Below are 13208 nucleotides of genomic sequence, written 5' to 3'. Positions count from 1 at the left end.
GATGGGTATGGGGGTTCCTCTGTCACTCACAGGATGGGTATGGGGGTTCCTCTGCCACTCACAGGATGGGTATGGGGGGTTCCTCTGCCACTCACAGGATGGGTATGGGGGTTTCTCTGCCACTCACAGGATGGGTATGGGGCTTCTCTGTCACTCACAGGATGGGTATGGGGGTTTCTCTGCCACTCACAGGATGGTTATGGGGGTTCCTCGGCCACTCACAGGATGGGTATGGGGTTCCTCTGCCACTCACAGGATGGGTATGGGGGTTCCTCTGTCACTCACAGGATGGGTATGGGGGTTCCTCTGCCACTCACAGAATGGGTATAGGGGTTCCTCGGCCACTCACAGGATGGGTATGGGGTTTCTCTGTCACTCACAGGATGGGTATGGGGTTCCTCTGCCACTCACAGGATTAGTATGGGGGGTTCCTCTGTCACTCACAGGATGGGTATGGGGGTTCCTCTGGCACTCACAGAATGGGTATGTTGACCATTTTGCTTCTTATGTTGCGTATGTTGCGTATGTTTCAATGTAAACATTGAAAGAAGATCAGGTGTGCGTAATACAAACAACTCGGCATATATGCACCAAAAAAAAAAATTCATCATAATAGGTGAAAATCATGGTAACAATGCTTTGATTAAATCAGAGTATTAAGAACATGTGTATGTCTACTGATCAGATATGAACAATACAACCCAAGGTATTGCCTAAACAAAATTATTAACATGTGTCAATGGCATGTGCTTGAAAACCATACAAAATTAAACAATTATTACATTAATAGAACAAAGTTCTGACCTAACAACCACAATTGAATTTCAAGATAGATAATTTTTTTTTTTTTTTTCTTTTTTTTTTTTTTTTTTTTCGAAATATACAATATATTTACAAGACCAATGTACAATATATATAATGTGCAATATATTTACAAGCATATACAAGACCTGGATCAAGAAGACTAACATCTGCGTGCTAGCAGTCAGGATTCACTGGCCACAATGTGGTTGCTAGAACAATAATAACTCTTATGACAAGCACTGTAAAAAATACAAATGGTAGTAGACTTGACAATGGCATCTAATTCATAACAAAATAAAGTTGAGAAAAACTATACATTATATATAATGGTAATAATAAGACACATGTGGTAGAAATACTGCAAATGATTTTTTTTTTTCAAAACAAACAGAATAACTGCAGAGTGCATTCAATTATAAATTCTGCGGATATCTACACCTAGCTCATCCAGAGCACTATACAACTCTGGCTCTGACTGAAGGTCCGGAACAGGTGAAACTTCATGCGACAAACTATCATCTTGAGAGATATCCTCGTTAACATCTAGCCAATGGACATGTGGTGAGTGCACGGTTGAAACGAGAGGTCTAGATCTAAGATTATAATTGCTAGTATGGGGTTGCTGAACATCAAGTGGTCTGTCAACCACAGAAGGTGGTGTCTGAGTAGGAGTATCTGTCTGGGTAAGTTCATTGTCATCTTCCTCATCAGTCTCGTCAACAGTCATTTTAGCTAACTTCATGTGGTCTAAATGTTCATTTATATACTCTCCTGTTAACAAGTTCTTAAGTCTGTATTTGTTACCTTTAATAAGCTCGATTACCTTATATGGACCCAAAAATTTCTTAGTTAACTTGTACATAGGACCAGACCTGTGTTGGTTAAGTATCATTACTACAGATCCAATAGTTATTTTACTGGGTTTAGCTCGTGCATTCCTTGCTAGAGTGAACTCGGCTGTTGCTTTGGACAGTTGTTCTCGTATTTTCTTGAATACTAGTTGCATTTGTCTACGCTTCACTTGAACAAAATCATCTACGTTATATAAGGGAGTAGGAGGTACGTTAATCAATTCATTAGGGAGGATCTTATCTGTACCATAAAGAATAGCGTGAGGTGTGTCACCAGTAGAAACATTAATTGAAGAATTTATAGCACACTGAATTAAGGGTATAAAATCATCCCAATTGTTGTTATCAAAATTCAACGTGACTCTCAAGGCATCTAACACTTTCCTGTTAGTACGTTCAGCTAGTCCATTACTTGCCGGATGATAAGGCATGATGCTACATTTTTTGATGTTATATAAATCACACAAGCTAGTTAGAATACTATTACTGAATTCTGGACCATTATCTGAAAGGATTACTTTAGGCATACTATATCTACAAATTATTTGGTCATGGAATGCGCTGGCTATGGTTTCTGCTGTTTTGTTCGGGATAGGAACTAGTTCGCAAAACCGTGAAAAATTATCGACCATTACAAGCAAATGTTTGTTCCCTTTCTCTGTTTCCGCAAAATTTGTCAATAAATCCATCGATATTCGTTCCCAAGGAGCTTTAGTTGCTGGGTACACCTGAATTGGATTAGGCCCTGAAACATGTCCCTTGTGCTGTAAACAAGTTAAACATCTGTCAACATAATGAGCAATCTCCTTAGCCATTTTTGGCCAAAAATATTTCAATCGACCTTGTTGGAGTGTACGATCCTTTCCTGGATGTGCACTTGCAGGAGCATCATGGATAATTTTTAACACAGTTGGTACCAAGACAGCTGGAACAACTAACTGACAACATTTCCTCGGGGCTGTCCCTAGCTTTACTACTCTACACAGTAAATTGTCCAACATAACTAGTTCTTTCAATGGTACTGGCGGTTTATGAATCGGGCGAGTGTCTTGCTTAGTCAAAAATTTAATGACGGGTGCCCATATGGGGTCTTGTCTTTGTTCCGTTTCTACTACTGTAGCATCTAATGCTGGGTAATTTAACTGAATCGCAGCTACGTGTCGAGAAAACGCATCGGCTACAACATTTTGCTTTCCTGGAATATATCCAAATGTGGGATTGAATTCTTGAATTGTGAGCAAATATCTAGCAAACTTTCCAACTGGATTCTTATTTTTGAACAAGGGAATTAATGGTTGGTGATCTGTAAGAACATGAACTGGGTAATTATAAATTGTATCCTTGAAATGTTTAAGTGCCCAAACAACTGCCAAGGCTTCTCGTTCTGTTGCACTATAATTTTTCTCTTCTTTAGATAAAGTACGGCTAGCATAAGCTATTGCGTGATCTCTGTGACCTTCTGTTTGAAGTAATGCAGCACCTAGACCTATGTCACTAGCATCTGTAACCAACGTAAAAGGTTTAGAAAAATCTGGGTACCTAAGGACAGGTGACGAAATCAAGGCTGCTTTGAGTTTTTTGAATGACTGATCCTGGGCCTCTCCCCAAACAAAGGGTTCATCTTTTCTTTGCAACTTGTAAAGCGGAGCGGCTATAATAGAGAATCCAGCAATAAATGAACGATAAAATCCTACAAGACCTGTGAACTGTCTTACGGCTTCTGCGGTACGAGGTGTTGGAAAATCACGGGCAGCAATAATTTTTGATTCATTCAATGTAATACCTGAAGGTGTAACTGTATGACCTAGGAAATTAATCTTTTGCTTTAAAAATGAACATTTTGCAAGCTTTATTTTTAAATTAGCTTCAGCGAGCTTTGCAAGTACCTTTTCAAGGTTCTGGAAATGAGTCTGAACATCTTGCGACATGATTATGAGATCATCAAGGTAAACTAGAAGCGTACTTCCTATCAATCTACGAAATAGATTTGTCATGAGCCGTGAAAAGGTTATTGGACTACTACGCAAACCAAACGGCATTCTTTTGAAATGAAAATGACCACTGGGAGTACTAAAGGCTGTCAATTGTTTACTTTCCTCATCAAGGGGGATTTGCCAGAATCCCTGCAACAAATCTAACGTTGAGAATACTTTGTTTCGACCAATACTTTGCAACAAATCATTTAGAACTGGAAGTGGGAAACGATCAGGTATTGTTACTCTGTTAAGCTTGCGATAATCGATTACAGGTCTCCAAGTCCCATCTCGCTTTGGTACAAGAATCAATGGAGCGTTCCATGGCGAATTACTCGATTCAATTACATCACTCTGTAACATTTCTTCTACAAGTCTATCTGCTTCTGCTCTCTGAGAATGGGGAAGACGGTAAGCTGGTACATAAATAGGCGTAGTTCCTTGTTCAAGGGGAATTTTATGTGTAATGAGAGGAGTGAGACCTAATTTTTCTCCTGGTAGAGCAACAACAGCTCTATTCCTGTTCAAAATTTCCAAAAGCTGAGCCACAGAGTCAGGAAAATCAGTAGGACTGAGGTGTTGCGCTTGCACCTCTGGCTGAGATCCCTGTTCTCCTGGTGTGAGTGTACAAACAGTATGATCCATGGAGACATCATCCACAACTCGCACCGGTAACGAGTAATGGGCAAAATCTACAACATGGGTACCAGACTGGAGATGGATATCGGCATTACTTGTGTTCGCGATAAAAAGTGAGACAGTACCATCCTGCACTGTGTGCCAGGAGGGTTCAACAAATGTACCATTCACTTTACATGTTTCACTTTCCGCAATCACATCCGACAACTCAGGCACTCCCTGAACCTTAACTCTTATTCTGGTGAGAGAATGAGGGTGTAGCACAGTGTCAGTAGCCGTGGAACCACTGACTTCAGAGATGGAAGCTGCCAGGCGAGCGAGACAACGAGAATCCGTTAGGGCGTCCCCTTCCAGAAAGTCCCGATACTCATTCTCCTTAACAACTGCACAACTACTATGCTTCAATCGAGTGCCTGTTTTCTCGGGTATGCTACCACGACAATGATCTGACAAACCTACGCTTGCAAGGCGGGTGTCAACAAAATTAACATAATCTGATTGGAGGTTGAACTCGTGGCCCTGTCGATACATGCTACACAAGGGTATGACATGGTCTTTGATACTTATGTTCCAACGATGGGGAAACAATGCAATATTTTCATCAATCATGGTGTACAGACCTAAGAGAATGTCTCCAGGAAAATGAATAATGTCAACAACTAAACATGTTATAGACAATGTGACATCATTGAACTTGAGTGGGAGGTCAATTTCACCCTGAACTTTTACTTTATTTCCTGAAATACCACTTAGAAAAGGTATGTGTGACTGTTTTAAAATAGTAGGGTGCATACTTTCAATGTCTCTAAGAGCTGAGGGCTTGACAATATTAATTTTTGCACCTGAGTCAAGAAAAACTTTTAAAACTCTACCATGTACAATGGCTGAGACAAGGGGACCATCACTTGAGACTGGACAAGTTACTATTTTTGACTTACGTTGTCTGGGATATCTGTGTCTTGTTTGTGTCAAATTTACTGTGGATCCGTCAACATCTACAACTGGTCTAGAGTCAGTGTCCTCCTCTGTCAAGTGTCCAAATCTATTTTGGGTAGCTACTGAATACACAGGGAGGGCACTAGGATTGGCTAGCTTGAATTGGTTAGCGGATGGCCTTGGGGGTTTCCCGACGACATGGAGTGAACATTCTGAGCTCCAGCATTCTGTGACTGAGCATTATAATTTGAAGTTGCATTATAGCTGGGCTGGGAGTTGTAATTACGAGAGTTCTGATAATGTCTTGGACGCTGTGAGCCTCGCCAAGACTGACCATGGGAGTTACGAGGTGGAGATGTCCTTTGCCTAGCTCTACAATCCGCAGTATGGTGACCAACTTGTTTATGGTACGTGCAATATGGAAGCCTAGAATGATTAGATTGATGAGGGGGCCGAGAGAATTGTCTAGGAGGTGATGATCTAGGGGCGGACCAACAGTCCCTTGCAAGGTGGTTACTCTTACCACAATGCCAACATGAGGGAGTGGATGGTTGTGGACTATGGCGTTTCGGCAATTTATGAGGCGGCGAATTTGACTGGGGGCTACGAGCATGGGTACGCTTCTGCGACCAAGAGTTTTGAGAATTTGTGGGAGGATGCTGAGAGCTTGTTACTACATTTACAGCATCAGAGGGTGGCAAAAGTTGAGCACTTCGGGGAGCTAGTTTATCAGCGGCATTGTTAATAGCCTCAAACACTTCACCAATTTCATGTTTAACACCAAAATTTTGTTGCTCAACGATTGGTTTTGTATGCTCGGGGGCAAAATGCATTAAAGTACCAAATGCTATCATTTTGGCCATAGCCTCAGGGGACAGATTATTGTCTTTATCTAACCAAGTTGAATTATTCATAGCAGAAACTAAGGCATACAGATACTGATCGAGACGGCTAGTAAACGCATTAAACGATTCACCAGGCTGCATGGTGGCATTGGCAATTTTCTTGACTAACCTATATGGGTCAAGGTCTCCTTTATTAACAAAGCGACGGCGAAAGAAATCCTTAAATTCAGGCCAAGACTGGAGGCTAACAATGGCTTTCTCATCAACAACAAAACGTGCATCACCTTTGGTTGTGTCCACGGCTGACCGTGCAATTGCTAAGTATTCGGCATCAGTAGGCTTAGAAAAACGTGCAACTGTTTTTGCTTCAACCTTACTAAACCATGATTCTAATAAACGCGATTCCCCAGCAAAAAGAGGAATAGCCATTTCCTGAGCTGATCTCTGGCCATTGGGACGAGCAACTGTTCCCATTGATTCTGAAGGGGTTTCAACAGTGGTAGGCATTGTCACAGCCGTGGAAGTAATATTTGAACGCAGATTATAATTAAGTGCACCTGGCATCAGAAATAGTATACACAAAAATAAACACAAAAAAATATCAACTTGGCTAAAGTAAAAATGGCAGAAATAAAATTATTAAATTGGGCTAGGCAAGAAAATAATTAAGAACAAGCAATTGTAAACTAAATTTAGCAATCTTTCATTAAAAAAGTGACTGGAATTAGATGTATGTAAATTAATTAAACCAGACTAAGCACAGCAATTTAGAATAAAAACTGGGAAATGCAATTGCAAAATTTCATTAAAAAGATTCAACACAACAAGTGGCAATGCAAGAAATATGGATGTAGCACATAAACTGGACACAGGAATGTATATAACTCCTATGGTAAAAGTTTAAATTAAAATGCTTAAAGGATAAATTTCAAGTTAGGTCTGGAGAAATATAAAAAAAATTTCTATGTTCTATTGTCTATGGAAATCTCAAAAACAAATTTCTTTTATGCAAAAATAAACTGCTAGAACAATTATTTCTTACTTCTCTCACCTTTGAATTCAGTAATGACACTAGTAACAATTAATGAATAATGGAATCATATGCAGGGAATATTGAAATGTCTCAGAGAAACTGTGGGCCTCTGGAGTACTAAACCGGCTCCAATATTTAACAAGTCACTGAATGGTTAATTCACAGGATATTATGGGAATTATTACATAAGTCACTTTTTAACACTTGGCACGCTGTTCTCAACTAGCAATTACTTATCTCAGGGTTGTAATTTATGAGGATCACCAGTAGCCAAAGAAGGAGAAGCGTCGTGAAGATCGGAAGGGGCCCATGTGAGGCGTGTTTACAAACTGGATGCGACGGCAGCGCTCCTGGCGGCGGTGGCGCGAGACTCAGGGACCCCACACTGTTCACGCTAGAAGCACGAAGATAAATTCTGACGACGACAATATTGCGACGATGGAATAACCAGTTGATACTTGCGACGATGGCTGACGACGATTGCAGTAGCTTGCACCCTCACGAAGCTTGATACTGTCAGCTTGGGTGGCGGTGGTGGTGGTGGTGGGTGTAATAGGTGGTTCCCACGTGGTGGCGCGAGGTTCAAAAATGGCTGGCGCGGGAAGCTTCCTTCCTCCTCACTGATGAGTGAGCGTTCTCACAGGAAAATATTGACCCTTACTTCTGAAACGTTGGCCTGGAGTAGTGGTTGATGGCAGGACCCCGGTCTGGCACAATATTTGATGCGTGGGTGGCAGGATGGCGGCTTATGGCGGTGGCGGTGGCTTTGGCTGGAACACGAGGCGATGCTGGGTACTGGAACTTTTGCTTCCAGAAAAAAATTTCTGGATCCCACTGCTGCTACCAGTATTCGTTTGCCTTGTTCGGGTTGAATGTAGACACAGTAGTCGCTTCTGTATATATTTATTGAGTGAGGCAAACAGGTGTATAACTGGCCAGCCGAGGTCCACCTACTCTGGGTCTGTGAGGATAACTGAGGCTGCTGGGAGCATGCTTGATGCTCCTCTGTCTGGCATGACGTCAGAGGCCTACTTGCCTGTGATTGGTTACATTTCAACTGACAGAATTTGAGTATAACATATGGGGGTTCCTCGGCCACTCACAGGATGGGTATGGGGTTTCTCTGTCACTCACAGGATGGGTATGGGAGTTCCTCTGTCACTCACAGGATGGGTATGGGGGTTCCTCGGCCACTAACAGGATGGGTATGGGGACTCATCTGCCACTTACAGGATGGGTATGGGGACTCATCTGCCACTTACAGGATGGGTATGGGGACTCATCTGCCACTAACAGGATGGGTATGGGGACTCATCTGCCACTTACAGGATGGGTATGGGGACTCATCTGCCACTCACAGGATGGGTATGGGGGTTTCTCTGCCACTCACAGGATGGGTATGGGGGTTTCTCTGCCACTCACAGGATGGGTATGGGGGGTTCCTCTGTCACTCACAGGATGGGTATGGGGGGTTCCTCTGCCACTCACAGGATGGGTATGGGGGGTTCCTCTGTCACTCACAGGATGGGTATGGGGGGTTCCTCTGTCACTCACAGGATGGGTATGGGGGGTTCCTCGGCCACTCACAGGATGGGTATGGGGGGTTCCTCGGCCACTCACAGGATGGGTATGGGGGGTTCCTCGGCCACTCACAGGATGGGTATGGGGGGGTTCCTCGGCCACTCACAGGATGGGTATGGGGGGTTCCTCGGCCACTCACAGGATGGGTATGGGGGGTTCCTCGGCCACTCACAGGATGGGTATGGGGGGTTCCTCTGCCACTCACAGGATGGGTATGGGGGGTTCCTCGGCCACTCACAGGATGGGTATGGGGGTTCCACTGCCACTCACAGGATGGGTATTAAGGACCCACAACAGTAGGCTTTAAATACCTCTGTGGAGCATCCCCCACTTCGGGTCGCAGCCTCCAGGCAACGGTCGAGATGAGGATGATAGTGATATGCTGCACCTGCGTCTCTCTCCCTCTCTCACCTGCGTCTCTCTCTCTCTCTCTCTCACCTGCGTCTCCCTCTCCCTCTCTCTCTCCCATCTGCCCCTCCCAGGCATTGACGTCTCTTCTGGTGTTACTTCTGTGTAACACCTCTTGTCTCTCTCTCTCTCTCTCTCTCTCTCTCTCTCTCTCTCTCTCTCTCTCTCTCTCTCTCTCTCTCTCTCTCTCTCTCTCTCTCTCTCTCTCTCTCTCTCTCTCTCTCTCTCTCTCTCCTTCATCTTTCAACATCATTTCTCAGCATCTTTCGTTTCTTCTCATCGTTTATCTCTATCTCCTCATCCGTGGTTGACTTAAACAACTTCTTCAGTGACCTAGGCACGTGTATTTGTGTCAAAGAAAACGGTGTAACTAGCGTGACAAGATTGTCACTTCAATGAACTATGGGATTCAGTTCCTGAACTTGTACTGTACCTCTGGAGCGGTCAGGAATATATGGAGTCGATTCCAACTCGCTTCCTCAGGAAGTCAGCTGATGTTTGAGACTTGTGGGGCACCAGAAATCTACCGGGATCACTCGGTGGCTCTGGCCCACAGTTCTCTAGCATAACACACCGTATTTTGACGTCAAAAATCGTCTCGTTGTGTCTCGGGTGTCTCGTTTTCTATTTGTGGGTCTTTGGTTTAAGGTTTCTTAAAAGGGGGATTTGGTTAAAGGTTCGGGCAATTTAGTACGTCATTTTAGTGACGTTGTGAGAGGTGGTGGGGAACTCCACACTCGCCTGGCTTTATCCTCCTGGCCGCGGCGTTGACCAACAAACCAACCAAGTCATATGACAAATATTTTTTTATTGCTGAGTGCACCTGCCAAGGTCTAGCTCTAGCCTATGGCGGAAATTGTGAGTATAAAATTTTGATGCTTTTCCCCCCAAAAAACAGTTGCTTTTAAGGGTAAAGTTTTTCATCCTCGATGTGTTTACTAGTTGTGTTTACTAGTTGTGTTTGCGGGGGTTGAGCTTTGCTCTTTCGGCCCGCCTCTCAACTGTCAATCAACTGTTTACTAACTACTTTTTTTTTTTTTTTTTTTTTTTTTTTTCCGCACCACACACCCCAGGAAGCAGCCCGTGACAGCTGACTAACTCCCAGGTACCTATTTACTGCTAGGTAACAGGGGCACTTAGGGTGAAAGAAACTTTGCCCATTTGTTTCTGCCTCGTGCGGGAATCGAACCCGCGCCACAGAATTACGAGTCCTGCGCGCTATCCACCAGGCTACGAGGCCTACACACACACCACACACATGTTGGTGTGTGTGTGTGGGGGGGGGGGGGGGTGGGGACGGGGGTGGTTAATGTTTTTGAACATTGAGAATGATGATTGATTCTGGGCCTATAGCCCAATTGGTCAGGGTTTAGTCTAACCTGTTTCCTGTTCCCATTGCAGAATGGATTGTTGATATCTGTGTGTGTGTGTGTGTGTACTCACCTAGTTGTACTCACCTAGTTGTGTCTGCAGGATCGAGTATTGACTCTTGGATCCCGCCATTCGAGCATCGGTTGTTTACAGCAATGACTCCTGTCCCATTTCCCTATCATACCTGGTTTTAAAATTATGAATAGTATTTGCTTCCACAACCTGTTCCTGAAGTGCATTCCATTTTCCCACTACTCTCACACTAAAAGAAAACTTCCTAACATCTCTGTGACTCATCTGAGTTTCAAGCTTCCATCCATGTCCCCTCGTTCTGTTACTATTCCGTGTGAACATTTCGTCTATGTCCACTCTGTCAATCCCTCTGAGTATCTTATACGTACCTATCATGTCCCCCCTCTCCCTTCTTCTTTCTAGTGTCGTAAGGCACAGTGTGTGTGTGTGTCGTAAGGCACAATGTGTGTGTGTGTGTGTGTGTGTGTGTGTGTGTGTGTGTGTGTGTGTGTGTGTGTGTGTGTGTGTGTGTATTCACCTAGTTGTGTTTGCGGGGGTTGAGCTTTGCTCTTTCGGCCCACCTCTCAACTGTCAATCAACTGTTTACTAACTACATTTTTTTCCCACACCACACACACACACCAGGAAGCCGGCCGTGACAGCTGACTAACTCCCAGGTACCTATTTACTGCTAGGTAACAGGGGCATTCAGGGTGAAAGAAACTTTGCCCATTTGTTTCTGCCTCGTGCGGGAACCGAACCCGCGCCACAGAATTACGAGTCCTGAGCGCTATCCACCAGGCTACGAGGCCCCCCTGTGTATGTGTGTATGTGTGTATGTGTGTATGTGTGTGTGTGTGTGTGTGTATTGTATCATCGTACTCTGGCAACACCCCCCCCCCCAACCCACCCATTGACCATAACCTGAGGGCAGCAGCGGGGGGCTCACAGGTGCCCGGGCACGATAACACAACAATACCCCCACATCAACACAACACTACCCCCCCCCCCCACATCAACAGGACCCCATCAAAATCCCCCCCTCCCCCTCCCCCCTCCCTTCGCAAAGTTGTCTGACTCACGGGGCGCCTTACACCAGTCTTCTGACTCCAACGACCAATTAGCTGAAAACCTCACGAATTTGACGCATTCGCTCTACGCATACATTGTTGTGTGAGGTTAAAAAGGGGTGGGGGGTGGGGGGTGGGGGTGGTTGGGGGGGGGTGTAGAGAAAGTTAAGATGCCAGCGCTATCGTGGACAGGAGAGGTATTTTTGAAGACATGAGGAGGGGGGGGGGATTGAGGGGGGGGGGGATTGAGGGGGGGGGGAAGGGGGACTGGGGGGGGGGGGGGAGGGGGAGCAGTCTGTGAGGGATTGTCGCTCTACGTATTTTTTTATATATCACATTTCTCCTTTGTCTTCCTGTTGTTTCATAATGCTACGTTCCGTTGTGACGGGCTGTTGTAAAGGTGTCTTATTAATCGGTCAATGCCAGAGGCGCTACAGTTCATTCATTACTAAGGCAAGTAACGCCCTTAACGCCTTAAGAACCTGATCACGTCTCACTTACACATGCACACACGCGCACGCGCGCGCACACACACACACACACAGGGCCTGGTAGCCTGGTGGATAGCGCGCAGGACTCGTAATTTTGTGGCGCGGGTTCGATTCCCGCACCAGGCAGAAACAAATAGGCAAAGTTTCTTTCACTCTGAATACCCCTGTTACCTAGCAGTAAATAGGTACCTAGGAGTTAGTCAGCTGTCACGGGCTGCTTCCTGGTGTGTGTGTGTGTGTGTGTGTGTGTGTGATGTGGAAAAAAAGTAGTTAGTAAACAGTTGATTGACAGTTGAGAGGCGGGCCGAAAGAGCAAAGCTCAACCCCCGCAAACACAACTAGGTGAATAAAACTAGGTGAATACACACACACACACACACACACACACACACACACACTCTATTCATACTTTTAAAATTAGGTATGATAGGGAAATGAGATAGGAGTCATTGCTGTAAACAACCAATGGCTGGAAAGGCGGGATCCAAGAGTCAATGCTCGATCCTGCAAGCACAAATAGGTGAGTACACACTTGTATATCACATATGTAAGACCAATCCTGGAGTATGCGGCCCCAGCATGCAGCCCGTACCTTGTCAAGCACAAGACGAAGCTGGAAAAAGTTCAGAGGTTTGCCACTAGGCTAGTCCCAGAACTAAGAGGCATGAGTTACGAGGAAAGGCTGCGGGAAATGCACCTTACGACACTGGAAGACAAGAGTAAGGGGAGACATGATCACAACCTACAACATTCTCAGGGGAATAGATCGGGCAAACAAGGATAAACTATTCAACACTGGTGGGACGCGAACAAGGGGACACAGGTGGAAACTGAGTACCCACATGAGCCACAGGGACGTCAGAAAGAACTTTTTCAGTGTCAGAGTAGTTAACGGATGGAATGCATTAGGCAGTGATGTGGTGGAGGCTGACTCCATACACAGTTTCAAATGTAGATATGATAGAGCCCAGTAGGCTCAGGAATCTGTACACCAGTTGATTGACAGTTGAGAGAGCCAGAGCTCATTGGTCTCGTCTCTCATCTGTCAATCAGGCAAAGGACGAAGCCAGGAGTAGGGCGAGGCGGGCAAGGAAGGACGAGACAGGGCGAGGCAGGCCAGGAGCTAGCAGGGCGAGGCATTCCAGGAGCTAGCAGGGCGAGGCATTCCAGGAGCTAGCAGGGCGAGGCAGGCCA

This window comes from Procambarus clarkii, chromosome 10 (genome assembly GCF_040958095.1).
Source record: "Procambarus clarkii isolate CNS0578487 chromosome 10, FALCON_Pclarkii_2.0, whole genome shotgun sequence".
Lineage (NCBI taxonomy): Eukaryota > Metazoa > Arthropoda > Malacostraca > Decapoda > Cambaridae > Procambarus > Procambarus clarkii.
Note: the sequence above shows the minus strand (reverse complement) of the source record.